Source organism: Melospiza melodia, chromosome 5 (genome assembly GCF_035770615.1).
Source record: "Melospiza melodia melodia isolate bMelMel2 chromosome 5, bMelMel2.pri, whole genome shotgun sequence".
Classification (NCBI taxonomy): Eukaryota; Metazoa; Chordata; class Aves; order Passeriformes; family Passerellidae; genus Melospiza; species Melospiza melodia.
The window spans coordinates 35,198,066-35,225,291 of record NC_086198.1 but is presented as its reverse complement, the minus strand read 5'-3'; the positions used below and the strand labels follow the sequence as shown (position 1 = coordinate 35,225,291).

Genomic DNA, 27,226 nt, shown 5'->3' with positions numbered 1-27,226 from the left:
GAACTGTTCCATGCTATGAAACAAAGTATGGTAAATCAGGAATAACAGAGAAATTTGCTTCAAAAATGTTATCCCAATGAAGCTAAAAAGCTGGAGTAGATGCACCTGTTACTTGCTGTGGCTACAAGTGGATGCACAGACAGCAACTGGGGCTCAGCTGACCAGCTGATGATTTTGGGTGCATGTTTGAGCCCTATAATAAGCAGATCAAGGTTGAGGTATGTTGAACCTGGTAACAAGGTCAGTGAGTTGGAGTTTAAAGTGAGGCAAATGGACTTGAGGACACTCTGCAGTCCAGGTTCTCTAATGGCACAATGAGGAATTATTAAGATTTTTTATCATCTTTTCATCATCTTTACCAGTGTTTTTTGTCAAGGATGATGTGCATCTTGTCCTGGAGTTAATTTATTCTGGAGCCAGGAGTACAAACTTTTATCTGGGACGTGTCCAAGTGCTGTGCAGCAGGTACAGCCTGAGTGAGCAACCAGTCTGAGGAAAAGAGCACTATGACCATAAGCACAGTCCATTTAGCCTAAAATTATATCGAATAAAATAAGACTTACGTAGCTTTAAAATATACATATATTTGCACTGCAAAATTCTGAATTTAAAGCAAGCTTTCCAAAATCATGAGTTATTTTCAGAATTATTTACTCATCCTTTTTCAGTTTGCCAGCAGCTTACAAACAGCAGAACAGGAAATACTGCCACTGCCAGTGGAAATATCCTTCCCTGCATTTCAGGCACCTTGTTCATACAGACAGGGTAGTTTCTTCCATTGAGGGGTCACCTCTGGAAGAGCCTATTCAGTTGGATATCCTGTCTGATTCCTGAAGCCTCCTTTGAGCTGCTGTTGCCCCTCAAGGTTTGAAGCTGGTTCCTGGAACCTTATTTACATGTGTGTCCTCAGTGGCAGTTTTGGGTCTTTGGCTGGCCTTGTGTTCTGCTGTGATGAAATATGTTGCCCAAAATAGCAAGGCTTACCAGGCAAGGGACTTCTCTAGATCAGTTGTCCCTCCTCATTATTGTTTACTACTTTAGTTATGTCAGCTGCAAACTTTACCAGCAGTGACCTTTTTGTTTTCTTTTAAACTGGTGAATAAACATCAATAGCAAAGGACATGTCCTTTGGGTGCTGTTATACCCTTACTGAATAATGATTGCCCAGATTAATGTTACCTTCTCAGACCCAAAAACTAGCCAGCTTTTAAAGCAGTAATTTTTACTAAGTAGCAAACTCTGCCCTTTGATGTCTTGCAGAAATGTCTTTAATAAATTTCTATCTAAAGCCTTTTTAAAGTAATCATTAACCTAAATCTTGGGATTAGTACCCTTACTGTTTAGAACTAACTAACTAACTAACTAACTAACTAACTAACTAACTAACTAACTAACTAACTAACTAACTAACTAACTAACTAACTAACTAACTATTAATATAATGACATTGTTTAAATGTGCCTTGTATTGAGTTGTTTTTAATTGTTCTGTTGTATTGCCAGAGATATGAAATGGTAAAGAAGCAGAGAAAATAGGTGTCAGTATGCAAGAATGTGGGGCTGGAGAGACGCTGCTGCTTCTTTTGATGATCATACTGATATTAAAGCAGTAAGTGTTTGATGCACTCCTTTCACAAGTCATACTCTCTCTAAAAGAAATAACTTGCACTATAACTTTGACACCCTGAATACAGTTCTGATGTTTCTAAATCCATTTTTTTTTATTTACAGTCAGATACTTTAATTTTGAGAGAAAGTATAATTAAGCTAAGAATCCAAGTTAAATGGGTTATGTGTCAGAAATTACAATGAAGTCAACTGACTTGAATAGGCCTAGTCCTGGCCATGAAAGAGGTGGTGATTCGAAGTGATTGAAAAGACAGGGGAAGTGATGAAGTGATGAAAAATCTGAGCCATCAGGGAAAGTTTTATTCTGCTTGCTGACAAAGTGATAGAGGTGAAAGTATCAAAGTATAGTGGAACTCAGCCTCGCCACTTAACTAAATACTAGTTAGTATTGCAACAATTAAAGGCCTGCCTGTTAATTGCTGCAATAAATTTATCTGGCTAACATGTTTTTCTTAAATATTTTGAGGCCAGCATAAATAAAGTAATGTATTCACTACTTAGATTAATTTTATCAGACATTAGGTCATACTTTCCAGAAGTTATTTTTTCTCATTAATTGATTAGCTAAGTGTTAGTCATGAAGTTCAGAATCAGCAATCAAAGATCAGTGTTTCCTGCAGACAGTATTTTAAAAAAATCCCAAAACCCACCAAAAAAGGCACTTCATCTCTTCTGTTAAAAATCCTACATCAAGGACAGTGGCTGGTAAATGTATTTAAAAGTATTTGGAAGTTATCTGTCACTCTAATAAAATGAACAATGCTTTTCTATGAGAAGGAAGCAGAAGCACTCAGAGTGACAAATGTTAATCTATAAGTAGTTTGACTTGTATGAAGTTAGGGAATTAAAAATGAAGTTACAAATCAAATTAATTCAGCAACAGTTTATAAATTAGGCTCTAGGGCCTTGTTTGGCAATGGTTATGCATGCAGGAGTTCTTTAGACAGACAAGTAGCCCTCAGTTAGTGAGCTTTTCGGGGGTTAGATATGAAGGACTGTACAGTAAGTTAAGCCTACCTCCTAAGGTGCTTGGGGTTTTTAGGCATCTCCATAGATCCTTTAAATAGCTCAGAGGCTGCAGGCTGGTAAACAGTGCTATTGCTAAATCAGAGGGGGTGATGAAGGGACAAGCTCACATCCCTTGTCTTCTCCATGGTTTCTGAAGGGGACTTCAGTCAGGTTTACAATGAGAACATCCAAATGTATTTCCACCTTAACGCTTTCTTCCCCATCCCCAAGCACTGCCATCACAAGTTATAATGTGGGCTGTATAAATAATGAGTCTTAAGGAAAAAAAGTGGCCCATAAATGAGGAAAATTGGGAGACCTTTGTGCTCTTAAATTTCTGTTTTACCATGTATACAAAGAGAAAGCAGCTGTCAGTAGAGAGATAGTGATGTGCAGACAGGAAAGAGTCATCAGATCTTCAGGAAGGAAATTGGAGCCACTTGTAGATTTAACTGAGTAATTGTAGCAGAGGAGTTCCTTGAGAGGTTTTAAAAGCCGTATAACGTATAATTAGGAAATACTCTTGCTTAGAACTCTTGCATTCATTGGAAATACCAGGTTCTGGTTTAAACTGAAGGCATTTTTAGTAGGACAGGGCTCAAGCTTATGGATTGCATTTTGAGCAAAATGGGTAAAATGCTATTGAGGTAACAATGTCATTGATGGAGCTGGAGTGGGATGATTTACCTGGGTGTATGGATTCTGTATACAGACTCCACGATGGCTGCATGCATTTTACTCTTAGAAAGGGCCTCTTTGAGGCTGGCATACCAAATTTTAGTCTGCTTTCATTAGCCATGCCTGTACTTGAGCATGAGTGTGCTGCATGATGTGGCTCGAGCTATTTGCATCTGTGCTGCCTGGAGGTAGCTTTGCGTCAAGCTGCTTCCAGTTCTCATCCTCTCTGGACTGAATTTCTCTACCAGATAAGCTACTTTCTTTCAGAATCAGTCAGGGAAAAAGCCACAGAGTAAAAGCTTCAGACAGGGCAAGTTCCCTGGGATTGTGAGATCCAACTGCTCCCTAGCTCCTCTGAATGTATGGGAATGCAATGAGGAGCCTTGCCCCAGAGCTACAGCTCAAGTGCTGTGACTTCAGCTACTATAAATATAGATAATAAGTATAGAGACATTATGACTATAAACTACTTTTCTATATTTTACCTTGAAGTCTCTGTGTCCCCTCCTTTGGGGATTGTATGCAGTATTTACACAGTAAGATTAGTGAGAGAATGGAAATGCCTGTCAATTAACTGGGTTAAACAAAGATGCTTCTAAGTTATCTCCCAAACAGTTTTCCTGAGAGCAAGCTTTGAATAATGAAGTATCTTTGGCTTGTAAGGTAAGCACAAAATATTTCCTCTCACCAAATTCTTCCCAGTAGCAAGACAATTATATTGGGAATTGGGCAGTTCAGCCCACTTTTTTCTCCTTCTGGTCTTAAAGGAAACCTCCTAGAGGCATCCACATTCATGTCTATCTGTACAGGTAATTATCTTTCTAAATGGGTTATGAGACAAAATAACCTTAAAGACATCAAAGGAGAAAATAGTTAATATGCCCATCCATAGTTTTATTACTAAATGTTCAAAAAGCCTTTCCAGAAGGGAAGGTAGAAAAGCCCTCTTTGAATGCACAGGAGTGCTGCCATTGCTTATCACTAAGATCATCTTAGAAAAAATTGAATGCTGGTATATTATTATAGTAGCTTATGGCAACACAGGAGATCTAGGATGCTAAGCCATGTAAAACAAAGGTACTTTTAAACTTTAAAATCCATGGATCCCATTGCAAAGGTTCTGGTTTTACTTAGCAACTCACAGCTAAAGCAGACTTTTATTCGTGGTTTGCTCATGTAGAAGTTCATGGGACATTCCTGCAGAGAGGATATGGTACCATATTGTTTTACTTTTTGATTAATTCTGTCTCCAGTTCTTCTGCTGGGCTGTACATGTGAAATCATACTTCTTGATTCTGGATCAGTTCAGTGACTGTTGTCTCCTCCTTCCCACAGTGTCAGAAGTACTTATATAAAGGTTCAGATCTTCGCACTGTCTATTTGACAAATGCAGTTTGGTAGAACTTCTTGCACATTCTGTCATGGGAGGGTTACAGAACCTGTTTGGCCATTTGTATATTGACAGAGCACTTGTGCCATTTGGACTCAGAGAGCAGACTGATCTCAGTGAGAAGAAAAGCCTGCTCAAATTCCCAAAAGCCTTGCCTAATGTACTAGTGTATCATCTTACTGGCTGTTGCCTTTTTCTGGCAGAAATCCAAAGTTAGCAGCTGAAGAAGAGATGAGATAATGACCTCTGAAATATTGATGTGGTATGCTGGCGACACAGCAGATTTCCCAACAGTGAGCTTGGGTGTACGGCACTTAAAGTCTGCTGTTCATTTTGTACAGCAGATCCAGTGCATGGCCTTTCTTGGTGTGTACCATTGCATACTTGTAGCTGATGTGTCAAAACCAAAATTTTGTCATGCTGCTTTGACTTTTTACAGTGAATTTTTGCTATGGTGGAACATGTGACTAGGGGAGGAATGATGCCATAGCTTTCAGTATGGTAGATGTGCACTGATTGTTCTATTTCCATTCCCCTTTCCTTCTTGCACTGCTTGAGCAGTGACTGGCTGTATGTTTCCTGCCTTATTTCTGAGTCCTAACCAACTTTGATCTCTCCATGAACACTGTAGCTATGTTTTCATTTCTTCCTTCCCACTGCTCCCCGTGCAGAGAGATAATTGCATTGTCAGAGCTTCTTTGGGATTGAGAATATAATGCACCTTTACTGAGTGCTTTGGTATAAAGGTAGAATCAAAAGTCTTTAACTGCAGTATACCTTATGTCCTGGAGATTAGAATTTCTATAACGATAAGGTCAAGGGAGAATAAATAGAGATCGAAAATGTCTTTATTATCTGCTACTGAACAGTTGGAGGCAACAAGTGCTACAATAGACAGTTCTTGTGCTAAGTATATCCACTGCCTAACCTGGGGCTGAGCTCTTGTCACTGATGAGCAGAGGAACTGCAATATGCTTGCAGTATTTGTACAGTTCCAAGACCATACACTGGGAGTTTCCAGTAGGAAAAGGGACACCTTTCTTATACCAAAATTGCAGTCAAAGCACCAGTAAATGAAAGGTAAAAAGCAAAACCTGCTACCTGAAAGTACTTACCTGCTGGTGCTGCTAAAAGAATGATGGTATATCATATATGCACACTGTTGCAAAGAGAACATTTCTAGCCTAGATTTGGGGTTGCTGGGAGAAAATAGCAAATGTATGTGAGGTAACTGAATCCTTCAGTTTCTTAAAAAAGGAAAAAGAAATTAGTTTGCTGGAGGTCTTTGTACTTTCCCTGGTTTAGTCCAAAGCATGTTTGTGTAATTTGATGCTTTGACTTGTGACTTGCCTTTCAGATTAAGCAACGTTTTGGGAGGGGGATATGAGGGGCACGAGGGTTTTTTGGGGAGGTAGCAGTAGGGGGGATGACTGGCTTCTTAGTGACACACAGCCTATAAATCCATCCTGCTGGCAGGCAAATGAGCCACTCAGTTTACTGGTGTGCACTTGGTCAAATCCACTCATTCCTAGCCTCATATCCTGTATCAATTACTCTGTTCTGTGTGGCTCCCCTGTCTCATTTTCACTCCATTGGTCACCTGCCCAAATTCTCTTGATGCAGGGGGGATGGGAACAGGCAGAGAAGGAAAGACAGGAGGGTTCTCATTACAAATCTGGGTTTGAGACAACACATTTAATCCTTAAAGCAAAACTGCTCCAGTGACAGTTAAAATGTTCAGTCTCCCCAGTCTATTCCCTGAAATGGTATTGTTTATTACAATCCCTTAACATTATGTCATGAGCTTGCAAATACATGAGCACGCCATATGATCATCCTCCCAAAAGGAATAGCAAAGGCAGCAAGAAGGAACAAATGCCGTCTTACAGGTTTCTGTTTCAGCAAGGGCTGCAGCTATCGCTGTCAGTGATGTCAAGGTTATCCTGAAATGTGTGCCCAGTGATGTATTTCTTGCTACTTGCCTCACTGCTGAGGCAGCAATTCAGTCAACACCATGCAGAGGTAACTGGAGGCTTTGCCTCACTCCCAGTGGAGAAAGCAGTGGCCCCGTGTTTGTTGTGGGAGCTTTCTGTGTGTACAAAACTCAGCACAACTGGGCCAGATCTCAGATTACAGGGTAGGGGTCTTTGGTGGCTGTATTAGCACAAATGAGAGACTTTGTTCAAAGAAACCAAATACCATGAGCATCTGGTAAAGGCAGCATCTAGATAATATACATTAAGCAGTTATTGTGTTATGTACAAGCAAAGTACCCAATGCCAAATAATCTTCACAGGAAAGCACAGTCTTCCAAGTCATTTGAGAAGTATGAATCAAACAGTGGCCCAAACTCAGCTGAGAGCTCCTTACAGGGGCTGTGTTCCAGCTCCTAGTGCTTGTGGTCATCTTTACCTGGACTGTTCACCTAAATAAAATTTAAAATTAGCCTATATAAAAATAGTCCTGTGTGAAAGCTGCTAGATTTATTTACCAGGGCTTCACATGGAACTCTACCACATCATTCTCTCTTGAACTGTATCTATTCCTTCCACTTCTCAAAATAAGTCAGCTAGATTCAAGCTTCCCTACACTTCCCAAGAAAGTTCTTACTGCCAAATTTCAAAACTGCCTGCTTCACTGAATTTTCACTCTTCCTTGACGCTTCTCTAATTGCTCAACTCTTCATATCTGAGACTGGTAGTGTAGAAATTTATATTGACTAGTAGCTTTAGCCATGAGGTACAGTTTCAGACAAGTCTCCCAACACTCACAATTTAAACAAACACTCAAAGAAAGCATGCAGAATCAATTACCAATCTTTTAATTTCCTTAGCATGCCTCCTGCTTAGGGTGTAATGTTTTGAAACAAGCTTTTAGAACTGAGGCAATCTCAGGCGACCCACCTTGGTGTTTAGGAGGAAAAGCTGTGCCAAAGCTGGCAAATGTTCTGTGAGCGCCAACACATAGGTTCATGTGAAGGCCTTCCAGTGTTGCCTGGCTGCAGTCCTCACAGCTCCTGTTTTGTGACTCATCAGGAAATTTGGATGTTCATCAGCCTCACCTCTCCCTGGTGACTCAAATGAAGCTGGCCAGGAAAGGAGCAATGATGGCTCTGAGAGGGGATGAACACCATCCAAGGATATCCAAGCCTGGAGGAAGCCAGAAATCTTGGGAGGTCAGTGGTCTATTTCTCCTCCCAGAAAAGGAGACAAGGTTTCTGTGCTTGTGCTGGAAGCCCTAATGATGGGGGAAATGGAGGCTGGAGACTCCTGAGAGATGTTTTTAAAAGCTCCAGGGAATTAAGAGACAAAAGTATTCCCTTTGTGGGCTTTCTCACCCACCTGGGCAATTAAAAAAAAAAAAAAAAAAACACTGGGCAAGATTTTTAACCTGTGCTTTTAACCAAAAAATTAAAGCCTATAATCTGTCATGAAGATTTCCTTATCTGAGTCTCAATTTTTAAAGAATATTTCCAGAATTTTCCTAGTTTTAATTTTATCAAGCTCTAAAATGGCCATAGATGGATTGATGCAAACTGTCACAAGCATTCATATTTCTTTTTCAGTAGCTTAATCTGAAGTGGCTTTAACCAAAGATAATTATACACAGGAATAAGTATTTCTACTGAAAGGAGCACTTTGTCACCCCCTTAATCCTTTCTTGTGAAGGCAGCTCTTGAACACATGTGACAATCATGCAGGTTTCATGAAATGGACATAGAGCATAGTATTCATGATCTGTCTTTCAGCTCCTAAATAAAATCCTGTGTAAGTCAGGTGTTGGTTGGTGGGACCAACCAAAGTATCTTACAAGTAGAGCCTGAGACTTGCCCTGGAACAGAAGGCTGAATGAAGAATGAATCTCTCCCAGGGTAGGCTAGAATAATGGATTGATGCAAACTGTCACAAGAATTAATATTTTTTTTTTTCAGTGGCTTAATCTGAAGTGGCTTTAACCAAAGATAATTATACACAGGAATAAGTATTTCTACTGAAAAGATCACTTCGTCACCCCATTAAATCCTTTCTTGTGAAGGCAGCTCTTGAACACATGGGACAATCATGCAGGTTTAAGATCAGTACTCACATTTCATAATTTGGAAATACCAGCAATTTCAAATTAATGTTAAATATGCTTTCAGGAGAATATTAGAGTGGTAGAAGGTGAACTATTTTGGTATGGCAAATTGCTAGTAGTAGTCAGAACACTGAGGAAATGCTGTTTTACTCCAACAGTAATTGTGGAAGCTGAGCCAGACTTCTGGGTCCCATGTCCAACTGTGGCTGTTGTCCTTGCACATTTGTGTCTGAGGCCAGTCTAACACAGAGGTGCTGAGCTCTGTTTAATGCTCCTGGACTTAGTGCTCCCAGGAATTAGACCTCCTATTCTTACAGTCTCCAATTCCAGCATGCTGGCAGAGTTGGCTTGTTTAGTCCCTGACTTTAGTAAGAGCAAGTTGTCAACATTTTCAAAGGCTGGATGAAGAGGATTTGTGCTCCCCCTGCCCATTCCTTTCTGTGTATTCCCAAGAGGAATGGCTGCCTGAGAACTGGAAAAAACTGCTCCCCTGATGTGTGAGATTTCTGTTTGTTTGTTTTTGTCCTGTTGTCCTCAGTGCAAGTGTTGGGCTTAACTCAGGATAGGATATCGTGCCCAGCCAGGCAGTCTGGGAAAAGCTGGCAGTTGTGTCTGGGGGCAGGGGTGGGGGGCAAAGAAAGTGTTATTTTTGCAGAGCTGTAAATCCAGCACCTTTTGCCAGTGCTGCATCTTTTTTTTATTGCTTGTTTCTAAGAAGGTATTGCTGCAACAGCACCAGCTGCAAACAAAATCTTGTTTGCTCCAAGTTCACCACAGGACAGGTCATTTTGAACATTTGCGGGACACTCGCAAAGGAAATACAGAGCGCGCTTTCCAAAAGCTTCAGCTTGAAATGCAACAGTTTCCTTGCTGCCTGGAGCTTCAATGTCAAAGAGATTCTATTTTTAGAGAGAGATTCTACTCAAAGAACTATATAAGGCTGTGCTGGGGAGACCATTACTTTTTTGTTATAGATGAGAGTATTAGTTACTCAATTGGGAAGAAAAATTCTGTATAAAAGTGACAACCACAAAGATACTCTCATCTGGTTCTCTTTTTTTGTGGGTGAGAAGGAACTAAGATGAAACCTGAAGACTCAATATTTGCTTTTCACTATTCCAGTTTCTCTCAACTTCTTGAAACAAGTGCTTTAGGCATTTAAAATGTCAGACAAGGCTCTTGATCTGAAGTGATGATGCAAGAGGGAAGAGATAACTCCAAGCAGAGTTTGATGCCAAAAGACAACTTGCTATGCTAACGTGACAACACAAGGGGGAACTCCACAAATAATCAATGTTTTATTCATGGAGAAACTAAGTAAAACGTGATGTTACAGATTCAGCCTTTACAGGTACATATTTATTAGTTATCCTGAGTACAAAGTGCACCTAAACTGAATGAGTGCTGCAGCAAAGCCATCAGAGACAGTGGTCAGGTGGGCTCAGAATAGTAGTCATAGCTAATAGCAGGAAAATGGAAGAGTATCTGAAGTTCTGGCTTTGCTGGGGAGCCTTCTTCTGAAGCTTGATTTTTAGTCACATAGAATCACCCAGGAAACACCTAACTCTGTTACCCTTAATCTCTGGCTTTGTATTAATAGAGAGGAAAAAGATCTGTACAGAATTGAACAAACTTGTGTTGTCAATTCATGTTCCCACTGTGATTTCTTCCACAGTTTGGAGAGGAACTGTTGGGCTTCTGGTCTGGTTGGACAATCATGACTTACAGACTGCTGGTGTTTGTTTACAACACAATGGTGTTGCTTAATCCTATTTGTCTCCTACAGCAGCATTTCAGTAAGAAAATGTTTCTTGTTTTGTTTTAAAGAAGTGCAGCCCAGGTGACACAGGTTTTAGCAGCTGTTGCCAATGTTAGCACAGCACCTGGAGCCAATTTAGTTTTTGCTTGAGTAAGGACTCAATGAGGTAAGAGAACTAAATCAAGGACAGTGGATCCACTTCTTCTGTAGTCCAACACAGCTCCTGTGATGAATTCTGAGTTAGGGATGGAACTGAAATCATGCTGGTCTTACCTTGGCCAGAGTTTCTACTTCTGTTTTTCTATTGTCTGGCTAGCTGTGACATAACCTCTTTGGCTTTAGGGGAATAAAGTGAGGAACACCTACACTGAATGAGGGGTGAAAAGCAGCAGCTGGAAGTAATGTGTGCGTTCCTGTAACAAAAGGAAAGACAGCGCCCTTGGGTTGTGCAGAGGGTAACACAGGGCGGACTAGGTGGTGGCAAATTGGAGTATAGGCAGCAATGGCTGAACAGTTTGAACGAGGGAAATTCTTTAATCCACTCAGTGCACTGAGCCAGGAATAGCAGGAGAAACAACATCTCTACTTTGACCTTTTTTTATTATTATTATTTTTATTCAAAAGAAATAAAATTACGGGCATCTAGAAGCACACAGCATACTGATCCTGCCTTATTACTAACAGCATGAGAAGCAGTTCAAGTATGTGGGGGCCCAGGGGCACTTTTGCAGAGTGACTGGTGAAATCAGCGTTAGCGACTGACGCCGCTGCGGCCCGGCCCAGCTGGCCCTTGTTGGAGTTTGGGGGCTGCGCCTGAGGGCCCGAGCTGAGGGACAGGGAGCGGGCCCCGCTTCCCGCGCTTTTCGCGGTCCCGTGCTGCTCCCTGGCGGCCGGCGCTGAGGGCCCGCCCGCCGTCAGGGAATTGCAGGAATTCTGAGGCGTCATTCCTGAAAAACCTGCGGAACGCGGCCCTAACTCTGCTATACCGTCCTGCTAAAGGCCTTACGCGTTCTCCAGGAGGGGTCCGCACAAAGCAGCCCCCCACCCGTACGGGAGTCGGAAGTGCCTCTTCCCCGTGAATTGCCGCTGTCCCTGCCCTGAGGAAGCCCCCCAGAAATGTCGCCATGGCCGTCCCCTCGTCCTTGCCCGTGTGCCCGCTGTGCCGGCCCGCCCTGCCGCAAAGGCGCGTTCCTCACTCGATCCCCTTGGCAGCTGGCTCCAGGCAGGAATCCCGGGCTGTCTTTCCACAGTTCCTGGACAGTTTCCTTCTGGGATTAAACAAATCCCCGCACTGTTTCCCGAACGAGCAACTGCCTGAAGGTTTGGTAATTAATTCTGACTTTTGCTTGCTGTGCATTCAGATGGCAATGAACTTTTTCCTTCTCGTTTTTTAATAACAGACAGAGATTTTGATATTGACAAGTCATTTCTTAAAATGTTGTACATCTGGTCAGTCATTTGCCTTAATGTGTTCTTAAATAATTTCTCCAGTGTGGTTTCCACTGAAATTTTCATGCTTCACTTGTAAGATACTGTCCTGCACTTGAATTTGTTTTTATTTTGTTAGCTACTGTCCTAAGGAGATCAGAACTGACAGTTGCTAAATAACTAAAAGCTTCCATTTGATCAACACTACCTTTTTAATAATGACATAAATGTATTACATAGTGTTTCCATTAGTAAAATGTAAGTACAAATGTCCATTCCAAGATGATAATAAAGGACTATAAGCGCCAAGGCACTTTTGGACCTGAGAAAATTAAGTATTAATGAAGTATCTTTTTTGTTTGATTACAGCAAGGTATATAATCCTGCATCACCTGAGCTTTTGGCATTGGTTGGGTATGTCAAAGAAAAAGCTTGAAACTCCTGAAAACCAGGGAGACACAACATCACATCTGAAATTTTAATTGTCATCAATTGATCATCTGAAATGGTTAGTACAAGAATACATATATGATCATTTAAATTGGTTTATATTTATATTTCCATTGCAAACTCTTTTTAAAATATTAACTTCAAGATTTTGGTGCCAGTATAAACTCAATCTGCAATTTTTTCTGAAGCTTTGTTCCAATGTCTGTCTCTCGTGCCCCTCTAGATAAGCACACTTCTGTTTTCTAGGCTCAGTAGTCTCCAGTCATGTAAGACAGTAACATATTCTGCATGTTCAAAAGTTCCTAAATGATATATTGAGGCCAAGCACTTCTTCAGCAGAAAAGAATAAACATTTCTTACTAAAATGCTGCTGTAGGAGACAAATAAGATTAAGCAACACCATTGTGTTGTAAACAAACACCAGCAGTCTGTAAGTCATGATTGTACAATTATTTCCTGAGGCCTCCTCTTATTAACTGAAGGTTAACTCAGCAGCACAAAATGCACAATGCTACAAAAACCAGCTGCACTGTGCATGTGTTTGTACAAGCCTGAATTTAGTTAAGGATAAAGATTTATTTGAGAAGCCACCAATTTCCAAAATATTGGTAAATATCTTACTACTCCTGGAGTCCTTTTGTGCTGCTGTTTTGAAACATATTTGCTGTGATACTTGCTCTGAGTATCCAAGAAAGGAGTAAACAAACTGGGTAAAAGAAATGAGATTGAGGGGAAATGCTGAATAGTTCTTTTTCTGTTGAGTACCTTTAAGTATTGTTTGATTGTACATGGCCATAAGTGTTTGTCATTAGAACTGAATATTTAAATACCACATATAGAGAACACCAGGCAAATGTAGGATATGTTTTTTTGCCTTTTACCCCACTATCCTTGCTTTTTTTTTTTAATACAGAAAAAGTATTATAAAAGTTTTATGGAATTATCATAAAGCATGCATATAAAAAACGTAACTGACACTATTAAAACCATACTTTGATGAATTTAACTGTCCCTAGCTTTAGAAAGTTCTGGATTTATCTGAATGGTGATCACCACCAGAGGGCCCCAGTCTCTCTTAGAACAAACCAGATTATGTCTTAAAATAGGGTAGTGAAATTTGGTCCGTTTTGATAATTACTGATTTTTTTTTTTATTTTTTTTTTGCTCCTGTTGCTAAGGTACATACATACACACACACACACACACACACACACACACTCGCGCACGCGTGCTGTGCATTTGTACAATGCAATATAATGTGGCTAATTATAACAATAAACACCTGCACGGTAATGGAGTCTTATTGCCTTATTGTAGTGGAAAGCTTTGCCACCGGTGCAGAGTTTAATTGTGCATGTCAGGTGAGCCTGATATTTTCTGATGAGAGGTTTCCGACTCAGCTGGCGCTGCGGCTGAAGTTAATCTGTTCCCTGACCGCTCTGTGCTCGTCTCAAACACCAGAGGGCAGAAAATCCCCACGGAAGGAAAATGAAAATGTCTGCTCAGAGAAAAATTATCATTCTCTTTCCATACAATCGCACTTGCTAGTCATTCCTTATCAGAAATGGCCACTGTAGGGCATACTCAAAGTAAATTACAATAAATTACATATATGGGTATCATGATGTTTTGTTGGGTTTTTTGGTTTTGTTTGTTTTTTTTTTTTTTACTTAATAGTCATAATTCAATTCAAAAAGCAATTCAATAAACTAAGATGATTTTGTAAGTAAGTGTAACTTGAAGGTCAGAGTACTGTTTGCTACACTGCATATGTTGTTGTCTTGATATATTGTAAAAAGGAGCAGAGAAGCAAGGACAAGGGAAAAAGAAAAGGAGATAAAGTCAAAATTAAGACTCAGGAAAAGGAGTACTGCAACCACAAAAAAAACCATTAGCTGCAGCTACAGTAGTGGGTGGCTTTTTTGTAATTTTCCATGTCTGAATATTTTTTGGCAGAAGTGAAATATGAACACTAAGATCTGTTCAGATAGGCTGAGGATGATAAAAAAACCACAAACCAACAAAATGCAATCAATCAAAAAACCCAGAAAGCTTGGGACTTTCCTTCATTAAAACTCTTTGCTCCTCGAAGCTATTGACTTTAAAACTCAGCTTTGCAAAGAGGAGTCATTTGATGTGAAATATCCCAGCAGCTCTTTATTAAAAGACATAATTTCTGATGGAGGTAAGCACATTGATATTGCACATTCAAAGCATTGCAAATTCTTCAGCACCATTTTCAGATTTCTTAATCTCTTTTTACAGTCTCTTCAGATTAACAGTAAGAATCACAAGTTTGATCTAGCTGAGATAGGGACATTTTGTCTTTTTTTTTTTTTTTTATCCTTACTAAGACCATTCTGACGGAGCATTCCTTATGCTTCTCTGTCTTCTCACATGTTATTTGATGTGAGAACATGAGGCTTTTCACCAAATCTCTCTATGCAGGAAAGTATCCCCATGGGATTGAAAATTGGCTGTTATCATTAATGGCAGATCTCCTGTGAGTTTCTGTATTTCCTTACACAAAGCATACCACAATTTATTGCCAGAAGATTCTATCTTTGATTGGAAAACTACTCATGTTGTACTCTGAGACACCAGGGAAGGCATTTCCTTACCAGCCTTTGAAGGCATTTATCATTATTGTCTGATTTTGCAGGGTTAGATCCTTTGGAAAATGTTTTTTGTTTTGTTTTTTAAAGTAACATTCTACATCCAAGCAGTGTTATATACTGATGTAAAGAATGCCCTTTTATTACTTATTTTCATGAATCCCTCACTGAAGCAAGAGTGAACACATATAATTGACTAATGAGACCCCACAAGGTGTGATTGTTGGCATTGTGAAAGAGCCACATTCAAAATTATCTGGCAAGACAAAAAGTGGATTTTTATAGTTTGTTAGAGTAACACAAACTGTTTCACTTGGAAAATGGAATTTATAAATCAAGAATTGTCTTGTGGACACCAGTTCAGCCACAGAGGTTCTGGGGGTGCTTAGTGCGGTTCCAAACTGACTAAGGGAAGCCTGGGGCAGGAGGTAGGTGGTGGTGTTTCATGTTGTCTCTTGGGTTCTTTCCTTAGGAAAGGAGGGAAATGTGATCCTGGGCCATATTAATAGGATAGCTCAATCTGCAGAACATGTGAGGTCATTATTTATCTTTACTTGGTGCTCTGAGTACCCTGTTGAGTTCAGAAAGATGTGGGCAAATTGGAAAGGGTCCAAAGTAGATCAGTAACTATGCTCAAAGAGTTAGAAAGCATGACCTATAAGGAGGCTGGGGAGGAATTTACTGTATTCAGTCTTTCTCTTTTGGGGAAAAAATCCCACAAAAACAAGACTAGAGATGGGAGGGAGGACTTAACCTCTTCACAGCAGGAAACTATTATATGGAAGGCAGGAAAATTTTTGGTTCTTCTTTGTAAGCTTAAAACAGCAAGAAATCAACTTTTCAGTGAAGAAAATGTAAGCTTATATATTCAGTATTTTTGAGGACAGTGCAGAACTTTGCTAAGTTAGGAGTCCTGGAAACTCCTTCACTGAAGGATTTTACAAGAGTTTAAGCAAATTTCTGTCGGGAATTGCCTATGCTGGTTTAATGCTCTGGGCTTGAAGCTGGTTTCTGTGAAGTTTAGCTCTGGCCACAAGTCCTGATTTATGGTGACTGAGGTTTTGACAAAGCCCCAGTGCAAGAGCTCATCAGTGTGGTTGGTAGATGGGAGGTGTTTCAGCTCCAATCAGTGGAGTACCAGCTCCTCAGGGCTCAAGCAGCCCCACACATCTCTGCTCAGTGCTAGCCACCCCCCAAACAATCTTGTGGGAAAGGGAGAAAACCAGCCAGGAGCTCAGGCTACAGGACCTGACTGAATGTGTAGTTGCCACAGACCTGGAAAGGCCCACACAAACACGTCTGGAAGGGTGCCCCAAACAGCCTTGGTTCATCTCAGCCATATTTTTGAGAGAAAGAGTGCCTGCAACATGAATGCTTGAAAACACAGAGCCACTTTACCTCTGTGTCTGAAAAGAAATAATGTAAAAGAAGGGGAAATGCATTCCTTGCTGGAATAACTTAGCACAGAATTGAGACTCCATAAGGCCCAGGCTGACTTCACTCAAGAGGGCAGCAGCCACAGGAGAGAGTGTATTATATAATCTCTGCCATTCTTCTGGGGTCAGTGCAGAAGCTACAGTCTGTGCTAGAGAGGATTCTGCAATCATCTTGAAAAGGTTACTCCACTTGTTGGTGGCTCTACCAAGGTCTGGTTATGGAAAGTAAGGTTCCTGTAACTCCCAGTGCCTTTATCAGGCATCTGGACTCATCTGGCAAAAGAGATTTCAGATCACTTTTGCTATTGGGTGTGTAACTGCTCCCAAAGTATGGCTGAGATGAGTGAAATGTCTGGATGACTCAATGAACAAGTGCTCCATTTCTTTCCTGACCCAAGTTCATATCTAATACGGAGAGTCTGGAATGGCTTGGACGTCACCCTAATCCACTGCAGATGCTTGCTCACCTTGCAGTTGGAGGGTACTTCATCACAAGCCATCTGTATTGCAGAGGCCCTACACACTGAAAAAGAGCAGCTCAAGACTGAAACATTGAGGAGAGAACAGGCACACACACAAAAGACTTCTGGAAGTCTCTTCTTGTTACTGTGTGTATGCAGTGAGATGTAGGAAACCCAAACAGTTCCTGACGTGAGTAATGTAAGGAAATTAACAGTTTGATTTAGCGCTGCTGTCTATCCTCTCAATCAATTGCTGCATCTAGACTTGCCCTGAGCACTGTGGCACAACAGCTGTGCTGGCTTCCTGCTCAGACTATCAAGTACCAAAAGGGCAGGAGATTTATTCAAATACTAATGCCTTGTAGAGAGCCATTGGATATGTATAAACTATAGCTTCAGCTCTGAGCAATAAATATGGGAATGTTGTATACCGCCCCTCAAGTATGCACAGATATGTGTGGATCATGAAATGATCAAATCTTTCCCTACAGTTAATTATGACTAATGCAGAGATTTGGGCTTCATCCAGATCTGTTCCCCAGGTTTTCCTTAAGGGAAAGTATCTATGTATTTAGAAGCATTGCATATGACAACAAAAGTTTGCAACATGCAGGATACATTCTTATAAGGCACCAGTCACTTGTCTTTTAATGCTTGCTTGTAGACCAGCTGGATATTTGTTATTAACATGTTTTCTCAAATCTCTTGTAAAAAAGCAGAAATCAAGGGGGTTTTGATGATTACCTTGCTTGGAGGAAGTTGGTTTAATTATGTCCGTTGTCATTTACAAAGTCTGCAGCAGTTCTAACATGATTCATAAAAGATAAGACTTCTTATACTTGAAGATACACCTAAAAAAAGCAGTGGAATGGGAATTCTATTTCCTGTCCAATTCTGACAGTGGTTTGGTTTTTTACTTTTTTATTTCCTTTCTAAGCAATTTCTTCTCTGCCTCTGGGCATTATAGTGGTTTTGCATTCAGTGAGATCACCTACAGAAGACCCCTGTTTTTATCAGAGAATCCCCCTGCTTGATGATTATCCTGAATCATTCCTTGCTTTTTGGTACATTACAAAAAGAGGGAATAGCTGGAAGCATGCTATGCTGTATGGATTGCACAACCCTCATATGGCTCATCTGCTCTAATTCTCATGCTGAGGAAGATGAGGAAATCATCAACTAATCTGAACAGAGACACATACAAGGCACTGGAGATCACTATTCCTCTTACTGTTAAGGCCCTCAGACTTCTCTTTTCTCTACCTCTGCCTCTCATTTTTCTGTAACTCAGCTTTTCCATTCAAAGCACTAATGATTTTCAATTATAAATTGAGTAATGCCAACAGGAAATATGAGCAGTTCAAACCAGTTTTGACTGACCTAAAGTATTGTACTTAAAAGAGCTGAGAGTACTGCAGGTTGTGAAGTGAAAATTTATTCCTTTTTTTTTTCTGGAACAATTTTTGTTCTCTGCACTTCATTCCTCTCTGTTTTCACACCCAAGTGAAATGAACTGAGAAACCTTAGACCCAGATATTAGGAAGTTTTCTTACAATTAATCGCTCTGAATAAGAAGCATCTGGTTCTGAGTGTACTAAATTTGTGGGAGAAATCATAAATGAGATGACATCTTATATCAGGGCTTTATCTTAACATAAACAAATAATTCTTGTATTTCTTTTGGAACTCTGCTGTCCCCAGTCAGATATGAGAACAAACAAGACATTAGTTTTATTTCCCAGTATAAAAGTCCCTTAAAGCAATCTACTGGGAAAAGTGAGTCTGGAAAGAACTGGCATTGTCTCAGCTATTTGGGTTGTAATGAATTAAAAAGGACAAAATTCTAATTTTAGTAGTGTTTTAAGTAGGCTTGTGAGAATTCAAAAGAGGATTGAGTTTGCTCATTCTTAATAAAACAACTTTTATCTGTGGTTTGATTTTTTTTTCTTAAGAAGCAGCTTAGATGATATAAATATTGATTAGGGCATGGGTACAGATCTCCCTGCAGATAAGGAGGTGATCAGAGGGCGTTACCTTTGTGTTGCTCCTTTTTATCTCACAGGACAGTCTGAGAGAGACGAGTTGCAAGGGCAGGTCCAGCAGGGAGCTTGGCAACCGTGATGATGGTGATGATCCTACATGTTATCTGTTCCCTTGCATGTTATCTGCTCCTCCACAGCAGATTGCACCCAGCAAGTCCCTGAGATGCCTTATTCCATTCCCTCATTAAGGATAACATGCTGGATTTGACATGCATCTGGAAAAAGCATTGGTTCTTTGGGCTGTATGCATGAAGAGGCAAGGCAAAAGCAATATCTTTGCACTCACCCTCTGTGTAATGGCAACCATTGTCACCCAGCTTTAGAAAAATGTCCTTCCTTAAATTTTTCTTGCCAGATCAGACATTTCTCCTACTTTCCACTTAACACATCTCTAGCTGTATTCTGTTGAATCAGCAATGTTTCCTTTGTTAAAAAGGAATTTGTCTATCCTATAACAAAACATTCCTCGTTGTTTTTCCTTCTTCTGTTTAGCTGAAATGTACAGCCTTGTTCTGCAAGCATGGACTCAGGGATTTCCAAAAGCTAAAGGTCAGCCTGAAATCTCACAGCATACTTACTGTACAAAAGCCAAGCAAGGAAATGTTCAAGGAGTCTTTGGAGAGCATTCATTATCCTAAAATATAAACTTAAGAGTCGTGGCAATCCCATGTGCCTCGTGGACAGTATTTTTTTTTTTTAACAAAGGATGTTATTAATATGAATTTTCTCATATCCTGAACTCTCAAAATAAAGCAGATTTAAGAGATCATTTTTACAGTTATCCCTTTTTCCACAGAATGTGGCTGTCACATTTTATGTGACCGTGTATTGACTGTTTTAAACAGGTTAGATTGTTGTTTTTATTTAATGGCAAAGTCAGTTATTTTTTCCTCAGACCATATCTTGCCCTCAAATACCTTCTTTCATGATGTGTTCTTAAGGTAAGCAGATATAAATATTGAACACATACTTTAATGTTCTATAATTACAGTGGATGTCTTAGCAGTACTGCCCATCCTATCTAATTTCCTTATCAGGGAACACACTGGGATCTCCCTGGTCTCAAATGGCTGATTTACCATGATGACAAAGATATTTATTGACATTTTTGCCTGCTTATTGCAGCTTAAAGCTATCAGGGAGAGTTCCTTTATGAAGTATAGAAAAATATAAGTGCATGGACACCCATACACATTTTCAGATGACTAATGCTGTTGCTGAAAGGAAAATGCATCCAGCAAATCTGCTTGTAATTGGACCTCACTCAGTGCTGATTCTTCCAAAGCTGGCTAGAAAAAGGTATACTAATGCCAATCAAAATTGCTTATATTCTGCTGTGAGAGAGTGGGAATTACTGTTTACTATCCTTAGTATTCTCCACAAAAAGATGAAAGTATTGTGAAAACTGTGAAATGTATTCTTTCAGTAAGAAAATTGAGTGCACCTCAGTAGTACGTGGGCCAGGGAAATTGAATGAGGAAGGAAGATCCTCAGGAAACTGTTGCCTAAATATGTCACGAAAAATGGGACCCAGGTCATTTGGAAGCCTGGTTCCTTGTGGTCTACTGAAGCTAAATAGCAGGGGAACCCATAAACTCTGTTAAAGAGTGAAGCAAGTTAGAAAACTTCAAAGTCATGTTGTCCAGAAGTAGTCATTAGGTCACTAGTGGTTTTGGGGGATTTTTTTCCTTAATCTTTTTTTCTCTCCAGACAGATGAGATATGAATAGACATACAGTATGGGGGACAGCTTGCAATGGCTGCAGTTGGAGCAGAATCCACACCTTGTACAGCAGTTTCACATTCCATTTAGAATCCATAAACTCTTCTTTCCAAACTTTCGTTTTAGCTTCAGTCCTGTCAATTTTCTGTGCTAAACCAACTGCAGTTGGCATTGCTAGCTATGTGTATTTTCCTCTGTAACTCTGCCCTTCTGCTGCTCAGCACTGGGGCAAGGTCCTCTGGAAGGCTTCTCTGGATTTGTATCCTCAGCAGTGCAAGGGACTGCTGAGCTCTGCTCAAGCCCAGCCCTTGCAGCCCTCTGCTCAAGCATGCCAGCCCAGCTCTGGGCTGCAGCACTTCTAGAAATCCACAGGGAACTCAGGCTCAGCCAGACCCCAGGCTGCCAGACCAGGCTTCATTCCAGCTCTCTTTGATGTAAAGGCACTGCCTGAACTCTGTAGAAAGTGGTACGTGAATAAGATGAGAGCAATAATTTTTAGTGCTTTACATCTATATTACACTTCTAAAGTTTAACAAGGCTCAGGCTTTTTATCTCTTTTTTTTTTTTTTTTCTCTGTGGAAGACTAAGTTTATTAACTCTTACCATTTTATCATTGTACATTTTTACCTACACACTATAGTCTCCTGCTGCTAAAAATTCCTTCACTCAGCTCTGTTCTCCTCTTTTTCAATGTTTATTTTTTTATGTGGATAGATTCATTCCCGAGATATCTTGTCATCTCTTTGTGTATTCAATGTGATATCTTTTCTTAAATTATTAAACTTATGTCTCCTAGAAACAAAAAAACCCAAAACAATCATGTCTACATGTGTTGTAGAAGGTGGGAGAAGATGAGGGCCAGGTTTCTAAGCACAGGGTCTCCAGGCAGTTGATTTATTAAGTTTGGACTATGTCTACACAAAAATTTTTGCTGGCATAACAATTTTTCCACATTTCTAAACCCTACGAATGGATATCTAAACTCATGGCAGTGGAAACAACATATCTGCACCTGTCTGGCTCCAGGTTTAGCTGCAGAAACCTACCCTTTCCATTGTTGTTGGCACTAGGACATGTGGAGGAATAGAATGTAAGAGAATAGTGCAGAAGGTAGTCTCACACCTGAGGAGTTGCAGCTGTACTGATCACCAAAGATCAGGAGCAGCCCTGCCCTTAACAGGCCACAGCTGTGCCCAATGAGAAGACGAGTGCTACAAAAGAGTGGGTGAGGGGAGAGTTGGGGTTTGCTGGTTGTGCTGTGAGGAAGGAGTCGGTGCTGCAAGGAACCGCCCATGAGAAGTCACCAAGAAGGTATAGGATATGATTTTTGCAATATGATGACAACAAGGACACAGCATTTCCCCAATGGCCTGTGTGAGGCTGCTGTGTGCTTTCCATTCTGTCCCATTCTTTAGTACAGACAGAGGTTTGACACTTGAAATCACTTTAGCAGGTTAAAGATAGAACTCAAGTTATGATTCTCATGTAAAAGGGAAAAAAAAATCCATGTGTTTTAGATGCTGAGAGGATTTTTTTTTTTTTGGACCAGTACAGCAAATACCACCAGCGTTAATTTGTAGAGTCTCATAAGGGCTTGTGAAAACCTCCAGTTTTGTGGCAACAGAATCCTTACAAAGAAATTTTTACTCCTGTTGGTTCTGTTTTGTGCTGCATTTCAGGATTGTAACTGTGTAACAGTTCTGAGCACTGTGGTTCAGCCAGCTGTATCAGCATTATTCTGAGCCTAAGCTGATAGCTGCTGTATAAATTAATGGTGTATATTTATACAAATCATCTGCTTGAGCACTCTGTGGGCTTATTGTAGGGGGATACAATATAAGTAAATAAAGGTAGTATAGGAAGTAATCTTACTCCCTAAAGAGTTGCAGCTGGGTTAATTATTCAAGATTAGGAGCTGGCCACAGCTGTAGCCAATAACAAGAAGAGTGCTATAAAAGAGTGGGTTGGTTGGTTGGGTGAGGGGATCTGGAGTCAGCTGGCTGCTGTGAGAAGGAAGAGTCAGTGCTTAGAGGAGCTGTCTGTGAGAAACACCGAGGTACAAAACTCTAGCAATGTGGAACCTTTGCAATGTAATGACAGCAGGTTATGACTGTGGTTAGTTCACATCATGTGCCACTTCTGGCTGAGAGAGTAGGTAGGAATCAATGTTTGTTAGTTGTAGGTTCGTCCCAAAAGTTCTGAAAAACACATATTCCAAGATTTTTTGACAAACCTTGTCCCTCATTACATTATCACAGCATAATGTTCCATGTTTTGTTGGTTGCTTATTTGTAGTTCCAGATTCTAAGTGCAAATATTGTTGTCTGTACATTTTTTAATTGCTGTATATGTAGCTTGTGCAAAGATGCTTCTTCTACAAGCATAACTGACCCTAATGTTGAATAAATAAAATATTGTAGTAAATTAGCTTTATTTTTTACAGATGTTCAAAAGCGGGAGGTGGAGGTGACACTTTTCCTTCATTTAATTATAAACTCTGAAGTATGTGGTTTTTATAGTTTCACATTTCAAGACCACAAGCATGGCTGTGAAAACTTAAATTTTGCTTTCTCTGGGTCTGTCCATATGAAGAGCTTATATGCTTGATAATTGAATTAAAATGAACTGATACAAATCTCCTTGCTGAATTCTGTTGAAATTGCTCTGTTTCACGTAGTTCTGCATGAAAACTGAAGAAACAACAAAGCAATTTTATGCTTATTTAAAACTGAACTAAGCTCCTTCAAGCTTGCTTATTTGTGAAAAGGTTTGCACTACTCTATGAAATGCAGTGCTGAAGTCTGTTATGGATATTTGGCATTCCTTCAGGTGATCCCCACAGAAACATTTGCTTCCTACAGAAAGTGAAACCACAATTTAAAAAACAGTATTCAATTACTTTTCTGGTTTTAAGGTTCTTTTTATTTTTTTTTTTTAATCTGGAATTTAATGTTTAGGCAAGATTACAAGCTCTGATGGAAAATTAGTAAGGCTGAATTACTTTCAGGGGCTCATAAAGGGTTCCTGTCTCATTACTCAATGAACAGAAGTATTTTTGCAGCCAAAATTTGAACTATTAGAGGATCAACTGATTTTTCTCAAAGTATTGTAACTGTAGTGGCTGCTTTATGATTAGGATTTATTATATGAGGAATTTGCTTTTAGCCTTGGGGATAATTAGTACTTCACAACTTTGAGAAAACATCAACACACATATGGACAGAAGGTAAATCAGAGGGCTTCTTTTTTGATGTTTTATGAATTAAGTCTTCTGGCTGTATTTCCTTATTTAAGGAGAAGTTTTGCAACTTTTGAGAGCAGGTGCTCAAGATAATTTCTGTGGCTATGCTTAATATATTCAGAGCACAAGATTTTGTTCCAGGTGCTGTAATTAGTCTACACTGGTTTAGAAATGGCTCCTTATTGCAATGGATGCACTGTGAAAGTCACAAAAGCACCTAACACTGTATGGTGCTCTCAAAGAAAAAAAAAAAATATCAGCATTAGTTTACTGACCAGAAGCTAGAAACAACAACTAGATTTTAGAAATGAAATACTATTATATTAGAGGATCACTCACACAGTATTTCATGTCTTTTGTACTCACTCTGGGTTCCTCTTGAACATGTTGAACATTTATGATGGAGTTGGGGATCTGCTGACGCTTTAGAAATGCTTCATTTATTTATCTCTAAAAGTGCTAGGTAGGACCTTTTTTTCCCCAGGAAGAGGAAAGATGGATAAAAAGATGTACATGTGGATAGTAGCAGTAAAGCTGTTATTATTAATCAGTTTCCACAAGTGTCTGATGGGATTGAGGCATCTCCAGTGCAGTTTTAAAAACTTGAATTGATTCAAGGCCTGTATGATCAGAGCAGCTGCTTTAGAAGGAAAGAAAAGGATGTGGGGATTCAGATGGGAATCACAGAACTTATGATCATGAAAGATCATACCAACTTGTCATAAACCCTCTGTGAAAGCCTGAGAGAGAAAGACCTAACCAACAAGATTTTTGATCTCTAAACAAAAACAAAACAGCAGTACTGAAGGTAGTGATTGCTCAGAGGGAAAGAGAATTCAGAAAGGGTGGTCTTTGTTGGATTTGGGTGCCCTGTGTCACTGTGATAATGAGAATGTGGCCGTGGTTTGGCTTGTGTTGAAAAGTCTTGTATCATATTTGTTGATCTTGTCTTAAAATGAAACCATAGTGGTTCCTCACAGCTCCTCTTTAAGGATCTTGCAGTTACTGGTGGTGGCAGTTGTGTGTTTCCTCCTTTTTTTACCCTTTTTTAAAATTTTCAATTCCCCAAAGAGCTTTGTGGTTTTGTTCTTGCATTCCATGTTCCTTTCTTTTCCTTCTCCTCTCCACTCTAGCCAGCTACTTTTGGGAGGGGGAGGCATAGCCACTGACTTGCAGTACATGCTTTCATCTTCTTATAACCCTGGGGAAGATGATAGGCAGCTGACTTCTGTAGGAGGAGAGAACAGGAAATCTTGTCTTATAGGAAAAGATGGTTTTGTTGTTGGATTTAAAATGAAAATGACTCTGGTCCTTATTCAAGAGGAATGCTTGTGATTGTAATAATTGTTTAGAGCTCAAACTATGAGAGACAGACAATTTTAAGAAAATGTGACCAACATAAAGATGAGTTAGGGTAGTCTTAATGCAGGCTCTTTGTGTGTTTGAGGAAAGCAGAAAATCCACTAGTGCAGGGTTACAAAGATGAACTTGTTTCATGTGGTTTTAATCTAAGCTGGGCTGCCTGGAATTAAGGGTCACCACCCTGCGAGGCACCTTGAGAAGATCTGCTGTTTCAAATAAGGCCATTGCTGACATGAATGTGCACTGAAAGTTATGCTTTGTTAGAAACCAGGCATAACAACCAAACCAAACAAAACCAGAAAGAAAACCCACACATCAACAGGATATCTCAATTTGTATTTTGCAGTAATTTATAGTACAGAAGAGAAGGAATATTGTTTCATTGTCCAAGAAAACGAAAAATTTAACTTGTTCAGGCATATCTAATATATTACACAGTAATGATTCCCAGCAGTTCTGAGGCCAAACCACACTTGAAAAACTTGGCCGGATTTGTTCTCTGTTATATCCACTTCACCCTGCTCTCACAGCTGGCTGCAGCATCCTCCTTGCCTCTGCTGGCTGCAGCACAGCCCTGAGCTTGGGCTCATCAATCTGGTTCCACCTGAATGAACGTGTGCAAGCAGCTCCTGCACCCTCCCTGGTGCTCCCCAGTACTCCCAGATCCCAGACTGGGATACAGGGACAGACAAACCTACCTCACACTCAGCCTGACAGACTTCACATATGCCAGAGCCCTCTGCAGACCCACAGCTAGTCAGGTACCACACACTTCCTCTGGCAAGAGCTCATTTTGGGTGTCTCAGAGGTGATGCTTTCTCTGCACTCTGATAGGGAGGAGATAAAGATTCATCACAACTGCATCTTCAGCTGATTGTAAAAAAGCAAATGTGAGTTCAGTGTGCATGATTTGGATCAGAAGTTAAAGCTACAGTTGTTTCTGTCAGTAATACTGCTACCACCCAGCATAATTTAAAAAAAAAAAGAGATAAAGATAACATTAGAAACCCACAGTTCCATGGTTTTGGTCTAGGTTTGGCATTTGGTTTAATCTCTTGACATTAAAATAGAGTTGGACACAGCTTAATACAATGCAGTTTTACCAGGTCATGGGCACTTGTTCCCTTGTTGCCTAGCTATCCTGAGTACAAATAAACAAACCATTCAAGGTAGGCATAGCTCTGGATGGGGAGAAGGGCTTCAATGTTGTTCTGTAAGACTTAACTAAGCAGATGAAAATAGGTTCTGACACATTTATCCTGGGCTTTTCTGGCACAGAACTAGCCTTGTTTTTTGGCCAAAAATCGTGTCAAATTCATGTTAGGATTAAAAAATGAACTCATCCGAGGAGAAAAAGCTCAAAGATAAGAGTGCAGTAACATATGACAGCACTCTGTGTGATCCTGCACCAATGGTTACTTGTCCAGTTACTTAGCAAGAGGATTGTTGGATGTTTCTGTGGGGACTGGAGCCATCTCCCCCACAGTGGCCACAGGAGATCTAACAGCACAGCTTCCAGTTGGGATTCATAAAGAAATTCCAATGTGCTTTGCCCCTTGCATCCTACAGAGATTTAAAATCAAGTTTGAACAGAGAACTGGAAGCCTGGAATTTCCAGTTACCTCTCTTGACACAAAAGATTTAATGATGAAGGACTATCATAAAAGGAGTAGGCCAAGAAATTGTCTAGATAGGGCCAAAAGGTAGTTGCACATTTAAGGTTATTTGAATTTGAATCTCTAGTGATCTTAAATTGAAAATTTGGATTTATGTAATGTGGGGGACAGAGAAAACAGAAGGAAAATACCAAACACCTTTCCAGTATTTCCACTTATTAAGCAAGGGAGCCCCAATGCCCACTGTTGAGGAATGGGATATTGTGGGCCTGACTTGCACTGAGTAGCATTATGTTCTTAAAGAAGCCCACAA

General features: G+C 40.1%; 1 protein-coding gene and 1 long non-coding RNA gene across 3 annotated transcripts in view; one reads left to right on the top strand and one right to left on the bottom strand.

Annotated features, from left to right (window-relative positions):
- Positions 1–27,226, bottom strand: part of SYNPO2 (synaptopodin 2) — a 79,796-nt gene that overhangs the window by 30,582 nt on the left and 21,988 nt on the right. The window lies entirely within an intron of this gene.
- On the top strand, positions 11,441–14,040 carry LOC134418562 (uncharacterized). The gene is made up of 3 exons (XR_010027811.1): positions 11,441–11,860; positions 12,338–12,476; positions 13,736–14,040. It is a non-coding gene; the product is annotated as an uncharacterized LOC134418562 (long non-coding RNA).